Source organism: Schistocerca cancellata, chromosome 9 (genome assembly GCF_023864275.1).
Source record: "Schistocerca cancellata isolate TAMUIC-IGC-003103 chromosome 9, iqSchCanc2.1, whole genome shotgun sequence".
Lineage (NCBI taxonomy): Eukaryota > Metazoa > Arthropoda > Insecta > Orthoptera > Acrididae > Schistocerca > Schistocerca cancellata.
The window spans coordinates 403,691,126-403,708,237 of record NC_064634.1 but is presented as its reverse complement, the minus strand read 5'-3'; positions in this window follow the sequence as shown (position 1 = coordinate 403,708,237).

Sequence of the window (17,112 nt, the reverse complement as noted above, 5' to 3'; positions counted from 1 at the left end):
ATGCAATTTCTGTGTTTCATCGTCAAGGTGATGGTCGAAGGGTAACAGTGAACCTGCTTGTAACACTGGGCCCCCAGGGAAGAGCCAAAGTACATACTCTTCGAAACGGTACTCCTGTGGACGGAAATCGGCATTGTGAATTTTGTAGAGCTTCCCGATGCAATTTCTGTGTTTCATCGTCAATGTGATGGTCGAAGGGATACATTAAACCTGCTGTAGTGCATCGAAGTCTAACACTGAGCCCCCAGGGAAGAGCCAAATAACAGACTCTCCGAAAACTTACTCTCGTCAATATAAATCGCCATTGCGAATTTTGTCCTGAATCCGGATGCAATGTCTGTGTTTCATCGTCAATGTGATGGTCGAAGGGTTACAGTAAACCTGCTGTGGTGCAACGGAGTCTAACACTGGGCCCCCAAGGAAGAGCCAAAGTACATACCCTTCGAAACGGTACTCCTGTAGACAGAAATCTGCATTGTGAATTTTTTATTGAATCCGGATACAATTTCTGTGTTTCATCGTCAATGTGTTGGTCGAAGGGATACAGTAAACCTGCTGTGGTGCATCGGAGTCTAACACTGAGCCCCCTGGGAAGAGCCAAATAACAGACTCCCCGAAAACTTTTTCTCGTCAATATAAATCGCCATTGCAAATTTTGTATTGAATCCGGATGCAATATCTGTGTTTCATTGTCAATGTGATGGTCGAAGGGTAACAGTAAACCTGCTGTGGTGCATCGGAGTGTAACACTGGGCCCCCAGGGAAGAGCCAAAGTACATACTCTTCGAAACGGTACTCCTGTGGACAGAAATCGGCATTGTGAATTTTGTAGAGATTCCCGATGCAATTTCTGTGTTTCATCGTCAATGTGATGGTCGAAGGGATACATTAAACCTTCTGTGGTGCATCGGAGTCTAACACTGAGCTCCAGGGAAGAGCCAAATAGCAGACACCCCGAAAACTTACTCTCGTCAATGTAAATTGCCATTGCGATTTTTGTACTGAAACCGGATGCAATGTCTGTGTTTCATCGTCAATGTGATGGTCGAAGGGTTACAGTAAACCTGCTGTGGTGGAACGGAGTCTAACACTGGGCCCCCAGGGAAGAGCCAACGTACATACTCTTCGAAATGGTACTCCTGTAGACAGAAATCTGCATTGTGAATTTTTTATTGAATCCGGATGCAATTTCTGTGTTTCATCGTCAATGTGATGGTCGAATGGATACAGTATTATTTATTTCGAGTCAAAAACATTACAACAATATTTACAATATATACAATATAACAAATCAGGTCAAATCATAAAAGAACAAACTAAACGGTATTAGCCCAAAATTGTGCAACGGCAGCAGCATTGTCTGAAACATCAACAAGCTCTTGTGCGGAACATGATACAGGACATCTAGGACAGTTAATTAAATGTTTGGTTGTCTGCTCTTCTCCGCAGTCACACAAGGTGGAAGATTCCTTCATGAAGCCCCATTTAAACAGATTGTCCTTAGTTCGTCCGACGCCACTCCTGAGCCGATTTAGAGACTTCCACACTGTCCAGACTTGATTTCCACCAGGAGGAAGGGTCTCAGAAGGAGTCATCCAATCATTACTGTCAGATTTTGCTGTCCACTGAGATAGTCTGGCTGCTCCAGTCCGACCGGTGAGGGGTGTAGTAGTTCTCATGAAGCTCCTCCTAGATTTGAGTCTACTAATTGGTGGCTGGTATCCATGTAGCAGGTGATCGGTGTTATGATCTGCTTTATGTCTCTCAAGTTTGGCTGCGACTTCACGCCTTATGTCTGGAGGAGCAATACCTGCTAGTTTATGGAGTTTATCAATAGGTGTAGCTTTGAGGCATCCCGTTACTGTCCTGCAGGTTTCGTTCAGGGCCACATCAACCTGCTTTGCATGAGATGACTTGTACCATACAGGACATGCGTATTCAGCTGCGGAATAGCACAAGGCCAAGGCTGATGTTCTTAGTAGTTTGGGATCTGCACCCCAAACGCTGCCAGTGAGCTTCCGCAGGATGTTGTTACGAGCAGCAACTTTCTGCTTAGTGTTAGTGCAGTGTTTTCTGTAGGTCAACGTTCGATCTAAGGTGACACCCAGATATTTGGGGTAGAAACAATGTTCAAGCTCTTGATCTTCCCAAACCACTGTAAGTTTTCTATAGGCCTCTCGATTGCGTAGGTGGAAAGCACAAACTTGAGTTTTAGCAGGGTTCGGTCTTAAGTTATTGACTCTGTAGTACTCAGATAGGTCCTTGAGAGCAACAGTAAGCTGGTTTTCTACTGTGTCAAAATCTCTGGCTTGTGTGACTAAGGCAAGATCATCTGCATAGATGAAACTCTTTGTAAGAGAAGGTTGAGGCTGGTCATTTGTAAATATATTGAACAATATGGGGGAAAGGACACTACCCTGAGGCAAGCCATTCCTTTGACTTCTCCATCTACTCTTTCTTCCTTGGAACTCCACATAGAATCGCCGGTTTTCCAAAAGTGTCTGCACAGTTCTGGTGAAATTAATGTCTCTAGTGATGTAGTAGACTTTGTGCAATAATTGTCGATGTTGAATGGTGTCATATGCTGCTGTGAGATCCACGAAGACAGCCCCGGAAATGTATCCTTTTTCATATCCCTCTTCAATATGTTCAGTCAGATTAAGGACTTGTGCTGTACAATTCTTTCCAGGTCGGAAACCTGCTTGTTGAGGTATGAGTTGTTTTTCAACAATGGGAGTGAGTCTATTTAGCAACATTCTTTCATAGATTTTATACAAATGGCAAAGGAGCGAAATCGGTCGGTAGTTCTTGGGATCAGCTGCACCCTTTCCAGGTTTTAGTAAGGGAATAACTTTAGTTTTCCTCCAGATGGCAGGGATCTGTTTCCGCTTCAGACAACCATTATAGAATTGCAGAAGCCATCTTTCCGTGATGGGACCAAAATGTTTAATTTGCTCAATCATTAGGTCGTCTAGACCAGGCGCTTTACCATTTTTGCATTTCTGAATTGCGGTTCTGAGTTCTTGTAAGATGAAGTCATTTGATAGATGGTTGTTTTCACGTTCAGGTTCTCTTTTGAGTTTTGTTCTATCTTTAGAACAATTGACCCTTCCATTCTGAACTAGATGATGAGCAATTTGATCTGGTGCAATGTTTGCATGGCCATGATTGTGGACAGGGTCGTTGTTCAGGCGTCGCAGCAACTGCCAGGCTTTCTGACTGCTTTTAGACATATCAAGGTTCTCGAGTAACTCTATCCATCGTTCTTTTTTGGATTTGGCTAAGGCTGAGGATAAATTTTGGCCAGCAGTTAAGGTTTCAATGCTGTAAGGATTATCATTGAAAAGTTGGATATAGTTATGTAGATGCTTCACGGATTCTTCTGTCAAGCCAGGTATGTAGTTAACTCGACAGCCTCTGGGAGTTGAGAGTCTTGAGCATCTTTTCACGGCTTCTACAAACTCATCATAGTTGGAAACTGAGGGTTCTATGCGTGAAACTTCTGAGTCAAGGAGGTCAGCAAACTTCTGCCAGTCTGCTTTCTTGAAATTGTATCGCCTTCGGAATGATGTGATTCTAGGAGTAATGGCTGCAAACACTTGGCAGCCTATGGGGCGGTGTTGAGTATTTGGTATCGGATTTAGAACAGTTTTTCTGCATTGGTGAGCTATGTTCTCGCTAACAAAAATTAAGTCGGGGTTATACCCACGTTTCCAACGCCCACTGTTAAAAGATGGTGGGAGTTTATTATCATGGACAAGATTAAGATGGTTGGTATCAGCCCAAGTCAAAACTGCTTCACCATTACTGTCGTCCTCAACATAACCCCAAACACTGCTATGACTATTGAAATCTCCAACAATAAAGTGAGCTTGTTGATTGGTGTAGTTGTCTGTAGGTGAAAATTGGAAATCTGCTCCTGGGGGTTTGTAAATTGACGACACAATACAACCATTCAGTTCTACAGACAGTATTTCAATATTGTTGAATTCTGTAAGTGAGGTAGAGAGAACAGCTATATCGTTCCTCACAAAGATAGCACTGCCATATTGTCTATGGGGTCGCTCAACTGCCAGTTTCATCCCAAGGATTTTTGGTCTTCTCATGGTGTCATCTCGATGGGTTTCTTGTATACATAAAATATCACACCTAGGTTCCTTGGCAATATGTTGCAGGAGTTCTTCTTTGGCAACAGACAATCCTTCTATGTTGATTGATACGATCACAAGGTGAGGTCTTGATAAAGACCTTTGGTTTCCATTCATAGTGAAACCTATAATGCAATGCTTTTGGAATGCTGACGTTCAGTTCAGTACTGGAGAATCTAGTCCAGTACCTATGCAGGGGCACCACGTGCAGGAGTCAGCTTCACCCCCAATGGATACAGTAAACCTGCTGTGGTGCATCGGAGTCTAACACTGAGCCCCCAGGGAAGAGCCAAATACCAGACTCCCCGAAAACTTACTCTCATCAATATAAATCGCCATGGCGAATTTTGAATTGAATCCGGATGCAATATCTGTGTTTCATCGTCAATGTGATGATCGAAGGGTAACAGTAAACCTGCTTGTAACACTGGGCCCCCAGGGAAGAGCCAAAGTACATACTCTTCGAAACGGTACTCCTGTGGACAGAAATCAGCATTGTGAATTTTGTAGAGCTTCCCGATGCAATTTCTGTGTTTCATCGTCAATGTGATGGTCGAAGGGATACATTAAACCTGCTGTGGTGCATCGGAGTCTAACACTGAGCCCCCAGGAAAGAGCCAAATAACAGACTCCCCGAAAACTTACTCTCGTCAATATAAATCGCCATTGCGAATTTTTTACTGAATCCGGATGCAATGTCAGTGTTTCATCGTCAATGTGATGGTCGAAGGGATACATTAAACCTGCTGTGGTGCATCGGAGTCTAACACTGAGCCCCCAGGGAAGAGCCAAATAACAGACTCTCCGAAAACTTACTCTCGTCAATATAAATCGCCATTGCGAATTTTGTACTGAATCCGGATGCAATGTCTGTGTTTCATCGTCAATGTGATGGTCGAAGGGTTACAGTAAACCTGCTGTGGTGCAACGGAGTCTAACACTGGGCCCCCAGGGAAGAGCCAAAGTACATACTCTTCGAAACGGTACTCCTGTAGACAGAAATCTGCATTTTGAATTTTTTATTGAATCCGGATGCAATTTTTGTGTTTCATCGTCAATGTGATGGTCCAAGGAATACAGTAAACCTGCTGTGGTGCATCGGAGTCTAACACTGAGCACCCAGGGAAGAGCCAAATAACAGACTCCCCGAAAACTTACTCTCGTCAATATAAATCGGCATTGCGAATTTTGTATTGAATCCGGATGTCATATCTGTGTTTCATCGTCAATGTGATGGTCGAAGAGTAACAGTAAACCTGCTGTGGTGCATCGGAGTGTAACACTGGGCCCCCAGGGAAGAGCCAAAGTACATACTCTTCGATACGGCACTCCTGTGGACAGAAATCGGCATTGTGAATTTTGTAGAGATTCCCGATGCAATTTCTGTGTTCATCGTCAATGTGATGGTCGAAGGGATACATTAAACCTGCTGTGGTGCATCGGAGTCTAACACTGAACCCCCAGGGAAGAGCAAAATAATAGACTCCCCGAAAACTTACTCTCGTCAATATAAATCGTCATTCCGAATTTTGTACTGACTCCGTATGCAATGTCTGTGTTTCATCGTCAATGTGATGGTCGAAGGGTAACAGTAAACCTGCTGTGGTGCATCGGAAAGTAACACTGGGCCCCCAGGGAAGAGCCAAAGTACATATTCTTCGAAACGGTACTCCTGTGGACAGAAATCGCATTGTGAATTTTGTAGAGATTCCCGATGCAATTTCTGTGTTTCATCGTCGATGTGATGGTCGAAGGGATACATTAAACCTGCTGTGGTGCATCGGAGTCTAACACTGAGCCCCCAGGGAAGAGCCAAATAACAGACTCCCCGTAAACTTACTCTCGTCAATATAAATCGTCATTGCGAATTTTGTACTGAATCCGGATGCAATGTTTGTGTTTCATCGTCAATGTGATGGCCGAAGGGTTACAGTAAACCTGCTGTGGTGCAACGGAGTCTAACACTGGGCCCCCAGGGAAGAGCCAAAGTACATACTCTTCGAAACGGTACTCCTGTAGACAGAAATTTGCATTGTGAATTTTGTAGATATTCCCGATGCAATTTCTGTGTTTCATCGTCAATGTGATGGTCTAAGGGATACATTAAACCTGCTGTGGTGCATCGGAGTCAAACACTGAGCCCTCAGGGATGGTCCAAAGAACAGGCCCCCCGAAACGTTACTCTTGTCAGAATAAATCGGCATTGCGAATTTTGTATTGAATCCGGATGCAATTTCTGTGTTTCATCGTCATTGTGATGGTCGAAGGGTTACAGTAAACTTGCTGTGTTGCATCGGAGTCTAACACTGGGCCCCCAGAGAAAAGCCAAAGTACATACTGCTCTAAACGGTACTCCTGTGGTCAGAAATCGGCATTGTGAATTTTATATTGATTCCCGATGCAATTTCTGTGTTTCATCGTCAATGTGATGGTCGAAGGGTTACAGTATACCTGCTGTGGTGCATCGGAGTCTAACACTGAGCCCCCAGGGAAGAGATAAAAAAAAGATTCCTTGAAACGTTACTCTCATCAATGTAATTCGACATTGCGAATTTTGTATTGATCGGGATGCAATTTCTGTGTTTCATCGTCAATGTCATGGTCGAAGTGTAACAGTAAACCTGCTGTGGTGCATCGGAGTCTAACACTGAGCCCCCAGGGAAGAGATAAAAAAAAGATTCCTTGAAACGTTACTCTCATCAATGTAATTCGACATTGCGTATTTTGTATTGATCGGGATGCAATTTATGTGTTTCATCGTCAATGTGATAGTCGAAGGGTAACTGTAAACCTGCTGTGGTGCATCGGAGTCAAACACTGGGCCCCCAGGGAAGAGCCAATGTACATACTCTTCGAAACGGGACTCCTAAGGACAGAAATCGGCATTATGATTTTTGTATTGATTCCCGATGCAATTTCTGTGTTTCATCGTCAATGTGATGGTCGCAGGGTTACAGTAAACCTGCTCTGGTGCATCGGAGTCTAACACTGAGCCCCCAGGGAAGAGCCAAAAAACAGGCTCCCCGATACGTTATTCTCGTCAATATAAATCGTCATTGCGAATTTTGAAATGATCCGGATGCAGTTTCTGTGTTTCATCGTCAATGTGATGTTCAAAGGGTAACAGTAAACCTGCTGTGGTGCATCGAAGTCTGACACTGAGCCCCAGGGAAGAGCCAAAAAACAGACTATGCGAAACGTTACTCTCGTCAATATAAATCGGCATTGTGAATTTTGTATTAAATCTTAATGGAATTTCTGTGTTTCGTCGTAAATGTGATGGTCGAAGGGTAACAGTGAACCTGCTGTGGTACTATGGAGTCTAACACTGGGCCTCAAGGGAAGAGCCAAAGGAAACGGTACTCCTGTGGACAGAAATCGGCATTGTGGAAATTGTATTGAATCCCGATGCAATTTCTGTTGGTTTGGTTGGTTTTGGGGAAGGAGACCGGACAGCGTGGTCATCGGTCTTATCGGAATAGGGAAGGATTGGGAAGGAAGTCGGCCGTGCCCTTTCAGAGGAACCATCCCGGCATTTGCCTGAATTGATTTAGGGAAATCACGGAAAACCTAGATCAGGATGGACGGACGCGGGATTGAACCGTCGTCCTCCCGAATGCGAGTCCAGTGCCTAACCACTGCGCCACCACGCTCGGTGCAATTTCTGTGTTTCATCATCAATGTGATGGTCGAAGTGTTACAGTAAACCTGCTGTGGTGCATCGGAGTCTAACACTGGTCCCAAGGGAAGAGCCAAAAAACAGACTCCCCGAATCGTTACTCTCGTCAATATAAATCAGCATTTCTGATTTTGTACTGAATCCCGATGTAATATCTGTGTTTCATCGTCAATGTGATGGTCGAAGGGTTACAGTAAACTTGCTGTGGTGCTTAGGAGTCTAACACTGGCCCCCCAGGGAAGAGCAAGGTACATACTCTTCGAAACGGTACTCCTGTTGACAGATATCGGCATTGTGAATTTTGTATTGAAGCCGGATGCAATTTCCGTGTTACATCGTCAATGTGATGGTCGAAGGGATACAGTAAACCTGCTGTGGTGCATCGGAGTCTAACACTGAGCCCCCAGGAAAGAGCCAAAAAACAGACTCCCCGAAACTTTACTCTCGTCAATATAAATCGGAATTGCGAATTTTGTATTGAATCCAGATGCAATTTCTGTGTTTCATCGTCAATGTGATGGTCGAAGGGTTACAGTAAACCTGCTGTGGTGCATCGGAGCCTAACACTGGGCGCCTAGGGAAGAGCCAAAGTACATACTCTTAGAAACGGAACGCCTGTGGACAGAAATCGGCATTGTGATTTTTGTATTGAATCCCGATGCAGTTTTTGTGTTTCATCGTCAATGTGATGGTCGAATTGATACAGTAAACCTGTTTTGTGCATCGGAGTCTAACACTGGGCCCCCAGGGCAGAGCCAAAGTACATACTCTTCGAAACGGTACTCTTGTCGACAGAAATCGGCATAGTGAATTTTGTATTCAATCCCGATGCAATTTCTGTTGGTTTGGTTGGTTTTGGGGAAGGAGACCAGACAGCGTGGTCATCGGTCTCATCGGATTAGCAAAGGATTGGGAAGGAAGTCGGCCGTGCCCTTTCAGAGGAACCATCCCGGCATTTGCCTGAAGTGATTTAGGGAAATCACGGAAAACCTAAATCAAGATGGCCAGAGACGGGATTGAACCGTCGTCCTCCCGAATGCGAGTCAAGTGTGCTAACCACTGCGCCACCTCCCTCGGTGTCCATACTCTTCGAAAAGGCACTCCTGTTGTCAGAAATCGGCATTGTGAATTTTGCATTGATTCCCGATGCAATTTCTGAGTTTCATCGTCAATGTGATGGTCGAAGGGAACAGTAAACCAGCTGTGGTGCATCGGAGTGTAACACTGGGCCCAATGGTAAGAGCCAAAAAACAGACTTCCCGAAACGTTACTCTCGTCAATATAAATAGGCATTGCGAATTTTGTATTGATTCCGGATGCAATTTCTGTGTTTCATCGTCTATGTGATTGGCGAAGCGTTACAGTAAACCTGATGTGGTGCATCGGAGGCTAAGATTGAGCCCCCAGGAATGATCCAACAAACAGACTCCCTGACACGTTACTCTCGTCAATATAAATCGGCATTGCGAATTTTGTATTGATTCCGGATGCAATTTCTGTTTTTCATCGTCAATGTGATGGTCGAAGGGTAACAGTAAACCTGCTGTGGTGCATCGGAGTCTAACACTGGGCCCCCAGAGAAGAGCCAAAAACAGATTCCCCGAAACGCTACTCCAGTCAATATAAATCGCATTGCGGATTTTGTATTGTATCCCGATGCAATTTCTGTGTTTCATCGTCAATGTGATGGTCGAACTGATACAGTAAACCTGCTTTGTGCATCCGAGTCTAACACTGGGCCCCCAGGGAAGAGCCAAAGTACATACTCTTCGAAACGGTACTCCTGTCGACAGAAATCGGTATAGTGAATTTTGTATTGAATCCCGATGCAATTTCTCTGTTTCATCGTCAATTTGATGGACCAAGGGTTAGAGTACCTGCTCTGGTGCATCTGAGACTAACAGTGAACCCCCAGGGAAGAGCCAAAAAACAGACTCCCCGAAATGTTACTCTCGTCAATATAAATCGGCATTGCGAATTTTGTATTGAATCCGGATGCAATTTCTGTGTTTCATCGTCAATGTGATGGTCGAAGGGTTACAGTAAACCTGCTATGGTGCGTCGTAGTCTAACACTGGGCCCCCAGGGAAGAGCCAAGGTACATACTCTTCGAAACGGTAGTCTTGTGAACAGAAATCGGCATTGTGAATTTTGTATTGATTCATGATGCAATTTCTGTGTTTCATCGTCAATGTGATGGTCGAAGTGTAACAGTAAACCTGCCGTGGTGCATCGGAGTCTAACACTGAGTCCCCCAGGGAAGAGCCAAAAAAACAGACTCCCCGAAACGTTACTCTCGCCAATATAAATCGGCATTGCGAATTTTGTATTGAAACCGGATGAAATTTCGGTGTTTCATCGTCAATGTGATGGTCGAAACGTAACAGTAAACCTCCTGTGGTGCATCAGAGTCTAAAATTGGGCCCCCAGGGAAGAGCCAAAGTACATACTCATCGAAACGGTACTCCTGTGGACAGAAATCTTCAATGTGTATTTTGTATTGATTCCCGATGCAATTTCTGTGTTTCATCGTTAATGTAATGGTCGAAGGGTAACAGTAAACCTGCCGTGGTGCATCGGAGTCTAAATCTGAGCCCCCAGGGAAGATCCAACAAACAGACTCCCCGACACGTTTCTCACGTCAATATAAATCGGCATTGCGATTTTTGTATTGAATCCGGATGCAATTTCTGTGTTTCATCGTCAATGTGCTATTCGAAGCGTTACAGTAAACCAGCTGTGGTGCATCGGAGTCTAAGACTGAGCCCTCGGGGAAGATCCAACAAACAGACTCCCCGAAACATATCTCTCGTCAATATAAATCGGCATTGCGAATTTTGTATTGATTCCCGATGCAATTTCTGTGTTTCATCGTCAATGTGATTGTCGAAGGTTTACAGTAAACCTGCTGTGGAGCAGCGGAGTCTAACAATGGGCCCCAGGGAAGAGCCAAAGTACTTACTCTTCGAACCGGTTCTCCTGTGGACAGAAATTGGCATTGTGAATTTTGTATTGATTCCCGATGCTATTTCTGTGTTTCATCGTCAATGTGATGATCGAAGGGTTACAGTAAAATTCCTGTGGTGCATCGGAGTCCGACACTGAACCCCCATGGAAGAGCCAAAAATACAGACTCCCCGAAACGTTATTCCCGTCAATATAAATCGGCATTGCGAATTTTGTATGGAATCCGGATACAATTTCTGTGTTTCATCGTCAATATGATGGTCGAAGGGTAACAGTAAACCCGCTGTGGTGCATCGGAGTCTAACACTGGGCCCCCAGAGAAGAGCCAAAGTACAAACTCTACGTAACGGTACTCTTGTGGACAGAAATCGGCATTGTGAATTTTGTACCGATTCCTGATGCAACTTCTTTGTTTCATCGTCTAAGTGATGGTCGAAGGCTTACAGTAAACCTGCTGTGGTGCATCGGAGTCTAACACTGGGCTTCCAGGGTAGAGCCAAAAAACAGACTCCCCGAAACGTTACTCTTGTCAATATAAATCGGCATTGCGAATTTTGTATTGTATCCGGATGCAATTTCTGCGTTTCATCGTCATTGTGATGGTCGAAACATAACAGTAAACCTACTGTGGTGCATCAAAGTCTAACATTGGGTCCCCAGGGAAGAGCCAAATGTACATACTCTTCGAAACGGTACTCCTGTGGACAATAATCTTCATTGTGTATTTTGTATTGATTCCCGATGCAATTTCTGTGCTTCATCGTCAATGTAATGGTCGAAGGGTAACACTAAACCGGCCGTGGTGCATCGGACTCTAACACTGAGCCCCCAGAGATGAGCCAAAAAACTGATTCCGCGAAACGCTACCCTCGTCAATATAAATCGGCATTGCGAATTTTGTATCGAATCCGGATGCAATTTCTGTGTTTCATCGTCAATGGGATGGTCGAAGGGATACAGTAAACCTGCTGTGGTGCATCGAAGTCTAATGTTGGGCCCCCAGTGAAGAGTCAAAGAACAGGCTCCCTGAAACGTTACTCTTGTCAATATAAACCGGCATTGCGAATTTTTTATTGAATCCCGATGCAATTTCTGTGTTTCATCGTCAATGAGATGGTCGAAGGGTTACAGTAAACTTGCTGTGGTGCATCGTAGCCTTACACTGGGCCCCCAGGGAAGAGACAAAGTACATACTCTTCTAAACGGTACACCTGTGGACAGAAATCGGCATTATGAATTTTGTATTGAATCTGGGTGCAATTTCTGTGTTTCATCGTCAATGTGATGGTCGAGGGGATACAGTAAACCAGCTGTGGTGCATCGGAGTCTAACACTGGGCCCCCAGAGAAGAGCCAAAAAACAGACTCCCCGAAACGCTACTCCAGTCAATATAAATCGAATTGCGGATTTTGTATTGTATCCCGATGCAATTACTGTGTTTCATCGTCAATGGGATGGTCGAACTGATACAGAAAACCTGCTTTGTGCATCCGAGTCTAACACTGGGCCCCCAGGGAAGAGCCAAAGTACATACTCTTCGAAACGGTACTCCTGTCGACAGAAATCGGCATAGTGAATTTTGTATTGAATCCCGATGCAATTTCTCTGTTTCATCGTCAATTTGATGGACCAAGGGTTAGAGTAAACCTGCTCTGGTGCATCGGAGACTAACAGTGACCCCCAGGGAAGAGCCAAAAAACAGACTCCCCGAAACGTTACTCTCGTCAATATAAATCGGCATTGCGAATTTTGTATTGAATCCGGATGCAATATCTGTGTTTCATCGTCAATGTGATGGTCGAAGGGTTACAGTAAACTTGCTATGGTGCGTCGGAGTCTAACACTGGGCCCCCAGGGAAGAGCCAAGGTACATACTCTTCGAAACGGTACTCCTGTTGACAGATATCGGCATTGTGAATTTTGTATTGAATCCGGATGCAATTTCCGTGTTACTTCGTCAATGTGATGGTCGAAGTGTAACAGTAAACCTGCCGTGGTGCATCGGAGTCTAACACTGAGCCCCCCCAGGGAAGAAGCAAAAAAACAGACTCCCCGAAACGTTACTCTCGCCAATATAAATCGGCATTGCGAATTTTGTATTGAATCCGGATGCAATTTCTGTGTTTCATCGTCAATGTGATGGTCGAAACGTAACAGTAAACCTCCTGTGGTGCATCAGAGTCTAACATTGGGCCCCCAGGGAAGAGCCAAAGTACATACTCTTCGAATCGGTACTCCTGTGGACAGAAATCTTCATCGTGTATTTTGTATTGATTCCCGATGCAATTTCTGTGTTTCATCGTCAATGAGATGGTCGAAGCGTTACAGTAAACCAGCTGTGGTGCATCGGAGTCTAAGACTGAGCCCCCGGGGAAGATCCAACCAACAGACTCCCCGAAACGTTACTATCGTCAATATAAATCGGCATTGCGAATTTTGTATTGATTCCCGATGCAATTTCTGTGTTTCATCGTCAATGTGATAGTCGAAGGTTTACAGTAAACCTGCTGTGGTGCAGCGGAGTCTATCAATGGGCCCCAGGGAAGTGCCAAAGTAATTACTCTTCGAAACGGTTCTCCTGTGGACAGAAATCGGCATTGTGAATTTTGTATTGATTCCCGATGCTATTTCTGTGTTTCATCGTCAATGTGATGGTCGAAGGGTAACAGTAAACCCGCTGTGGTGCATCGGAGTCTAACACTAGGCCCCCAGGGAAGAGCCAAAGTACAAACCCTACGTAACGGTACTCTTGTGGACAGAAATCGGCATTGTGAATTTTGTACCGATTCCTGATGCAAGTTCTTTGTTTCATCGTCTAAGTGATGGTCGAAGGGTTACAGTAAACCTGCTGTGGTGCATCGGAGTCTAACACTGGGTCTCCAGTGCAGAGCCAAAAAACAGACTCCCCGAAACGTTACTCTCGTCAATATTAATCGGCATTGCGAATTTTGTATTGTATCCGGATGCAATTTCTGTAGTTCATCGTCAATGTGATGGTCGAAACGTAACAGTAAACCTGCTGTGGTGCATCAGAGTCTAACATTTGGTCCCCAGGGAAGAGCCAAAGTACATACTCTTCGAAACGGTACTCCTGTGGACAGAAATCTTCATTGTGTGTTTTGTATTGATTCCCGATGCAATTTCTGTGCTTCATCGTCAATGTAATGGTCGAAGGGTAACAGTAAACTTGCTGTGGTGCATCGTAGCCTTACACTGGGCCCCCAGGGAAGAGACAAAGTACATACTCTTCTAAACGGTACACCTGTGGACAGAAATCATCATTATGAATTTTGTATTGAATGTGGGTGCAATTTCTGTGTTTCATCATCAACGTGATGGTCGAGGGGATACAGTAAACCTGCTATGGTGCATCGGAGTTTAAAACTGAGCCCCCTGGGAAGAGCCAAAAAACAGACTCCCTGAAACCTTACTCTCGTCAATATAAATCGACATTGCGAATTTTGTATTCAATCCGGATGCAATTTTTTGTGTTTCATCGACAATGTGATGGTTTTAGGGCCACAGTAAACCTGCCGTGGTGCATCGGAGTCTGACACTGGGCCCCCAGGGAAGAGCCAAGGTACATACTCTTCGAAACGGTACTCCTGTGGACAGAAATCGGCATTGTGAATTTTGTATTGATCCCCACGTTATTTCTGTGTTTCATCGGTAATGTCATGGTCGAAGCGTATCAGTAGACTCGCTGTGGTGCATCGGAGTCTAACACCGAGCCCCCAGGGAAGAGCCAAAACACAGACTCCCCAAAACGTTACCCTCGTCAATATAAATCAGCATTGCGAATTTTGTATTGAATCCGGATGCAATTTCTGTGTTTCATCGTCAATGTGATGGTCGAAGGGTTACAGTAAACCTGCTGTGGTGCATCGGAGTCTAACACTGGGCCCCCAGGGAAGAGCCAAAGCACATACTCTTCTAAACGGTACACCTGTGGACAGAAATCAGTATTATGAATTTTGTATTGAATCCGGATGCAATTTCTGTGTTTCATCGTCAATGTGTTGGTCGAAGGGATAGAGTATACCTGCTGTGGTGCATCGGAGTTTAAAACTGAGCCCCCAGGGAAGAGACAAAAAACAGACTCCCGGAAACGTTACTCTCGTCAATATAAATCGGCATTGCGAATTTTGTATTGAATGCGGATGCAATTTCTGTGTTTCATCGTCAATGTGATGGTCTAAGGGTTACAGTAAAACTGCTGTGGTTCATCGGAGTCTAACACTAGGCCCCCAGGGAAGAGCCAAATTACATACTCTTCGAAACGGTACTCCTGTGGACAGAAATCGGCATTGTTAATTTTGTTTTGATTCCCGATGCAATTTCTATGTTTCATCATCAATGTGATAGTCGAAGGGATACAGTAAACCTGCTGTGGTGCATCGGAGTTTAAAACTGAGCCCCCTGAGAAGAGCCAAAAAACAGACTCCCCGAAACGTTACCCTCGCCAATATAATTCGGCATTGCGAATTTTGTATTGAATCCGGATGCAATTTCTGTGTTTCATAGTCAATGTGATGGTCGAAACGTAACAGTAAACCTGCTGTGGCTCGTCTGAGTCTAACACTGGTCCCCCAGGGAAGAGCCAAAGTACATACTCTTCGAAAAGGTACTCCTGTAGACAGAAATCGGCATTGTGTATTTTGTATTGATTCCCGATGCAATTTCTGTGTTTCATCGTCAATGTGATGGTCGAAGGGTTACAGTAAACCTGCTGTGGTGCATCGGAGTCTAACACTGGGCCCCCAGGGAAGAGCCAAAGCACATACTCTTCTAAACGGTACACCTGTGGACAGAAATCGGCATTATGAGTTTTGTATTGAATGCGAATGCAATTTCTGTGTTTCATCGTCAATGTGATGGTGGAAGGGATACAGTAAACCTGCTGTGGTGCATCGGAGTTTAAAACTGAGCCCCCTGGGAAGAGCCAAAAAACAGACTCCCCGAAACGTTACTCTCGTCAATATAAATCGGCATTGCGAATTTTGTATTGAATCCGGATGCAATTTCTGTGTTTCAATGTCAATGTGATGGTCGAAGGGTTACAGTAAACTTGCTGTGGTGCATCGGAATCTAACACTGGGCCCCCAGGGAAGAGCCAAATTACATACTCTTCGAAACGGTACTCTTGTGGACAGAAATCGGCATTGCAAATTTTGTATTGATACCGGATTCAATTTCTGTGTTTCATCGTCAAAGTGATGGTCGAAGGGTTACAGTAAACCTGCTGTGGTGCATCGGAGTCTGACACTGAGCCACCAGGGTAGAGCCAAAGAAAAGACTCCCCGAAACGTTACTCTCTTCAATATAAATCGGCATTGCGAATTTTGTAATGAATCTTGATTTAATTTCTGTGTTTAATCGTCAATGTGATGGTCGAAGGGATACAGTGAACTTGCTGTGGTGCATCGTAGTCTTACACTGGGCCCCCAGGGAAGAGCCAAAGTACATACTCTTCTAAACGGTCCACCTGTTGACAGAAATCGGCATTATGAATTTTGTATTGAATCCGGATGCAATTTCTGTGTATCATCGACAATGTGATGGTCGAAGGGATACAGTAAACTTGCTGTGGTGCATCGGATTTTAAAACTGAGCCCCCTGGGAAGAGCCAAAAAACAGACTCCCCGAAACGTTACACTCGTCAATATAATTCTGGATTGCGAATTTTGTATTGAATCCAGATGCAATTTCTGTGTTTCATCGTCAATTTGATGGTCGAAGGGTTACAGTAAACCTTCTGTGGTGCATCGCAGTCTAACACTGGTGCCCCAGGGAAGAGCCAATTTACATACTCTTCGAAACCATACTCCTGTGGACAGAAATCGGAATTGTGAATTTTGTATTGATTCCCGATGCAATTTCTGTGTTTCATCGTCAATGTAATGGTCGAAGGGTAACAGCAAAACTGCCGTGGTGCATCGGAGTATAACACTGGGGCCCCAGGGAAGATCCAAAGTACATACTCTTCGAAACGGTATTTCAGTGGACAGAAATCGGCATTGTGAATTTTGTATTGATTACCGATGCATTTTCTGTGTTTCATCGTCAATGTGATGGTCGAAGGGATACAGTAAACTTACTGTGGTGCATCGGATTTTAAAACTGATCCCCCTGGGAAGAGCCAAAGAACAGACTACCCGAAACGTTACACTCCTCAATATAATTCTGCATTGCGAATTTTGTATTGATTCCGGATGCAATTTCTGTGTTTCATCGTCAATGTGATGGTCGAAGGGTTACAGTAAACCTGCTGTGGTGCATCGGAGTCTAACACTGGGCCCCCAGGGATAGGCCAATTTT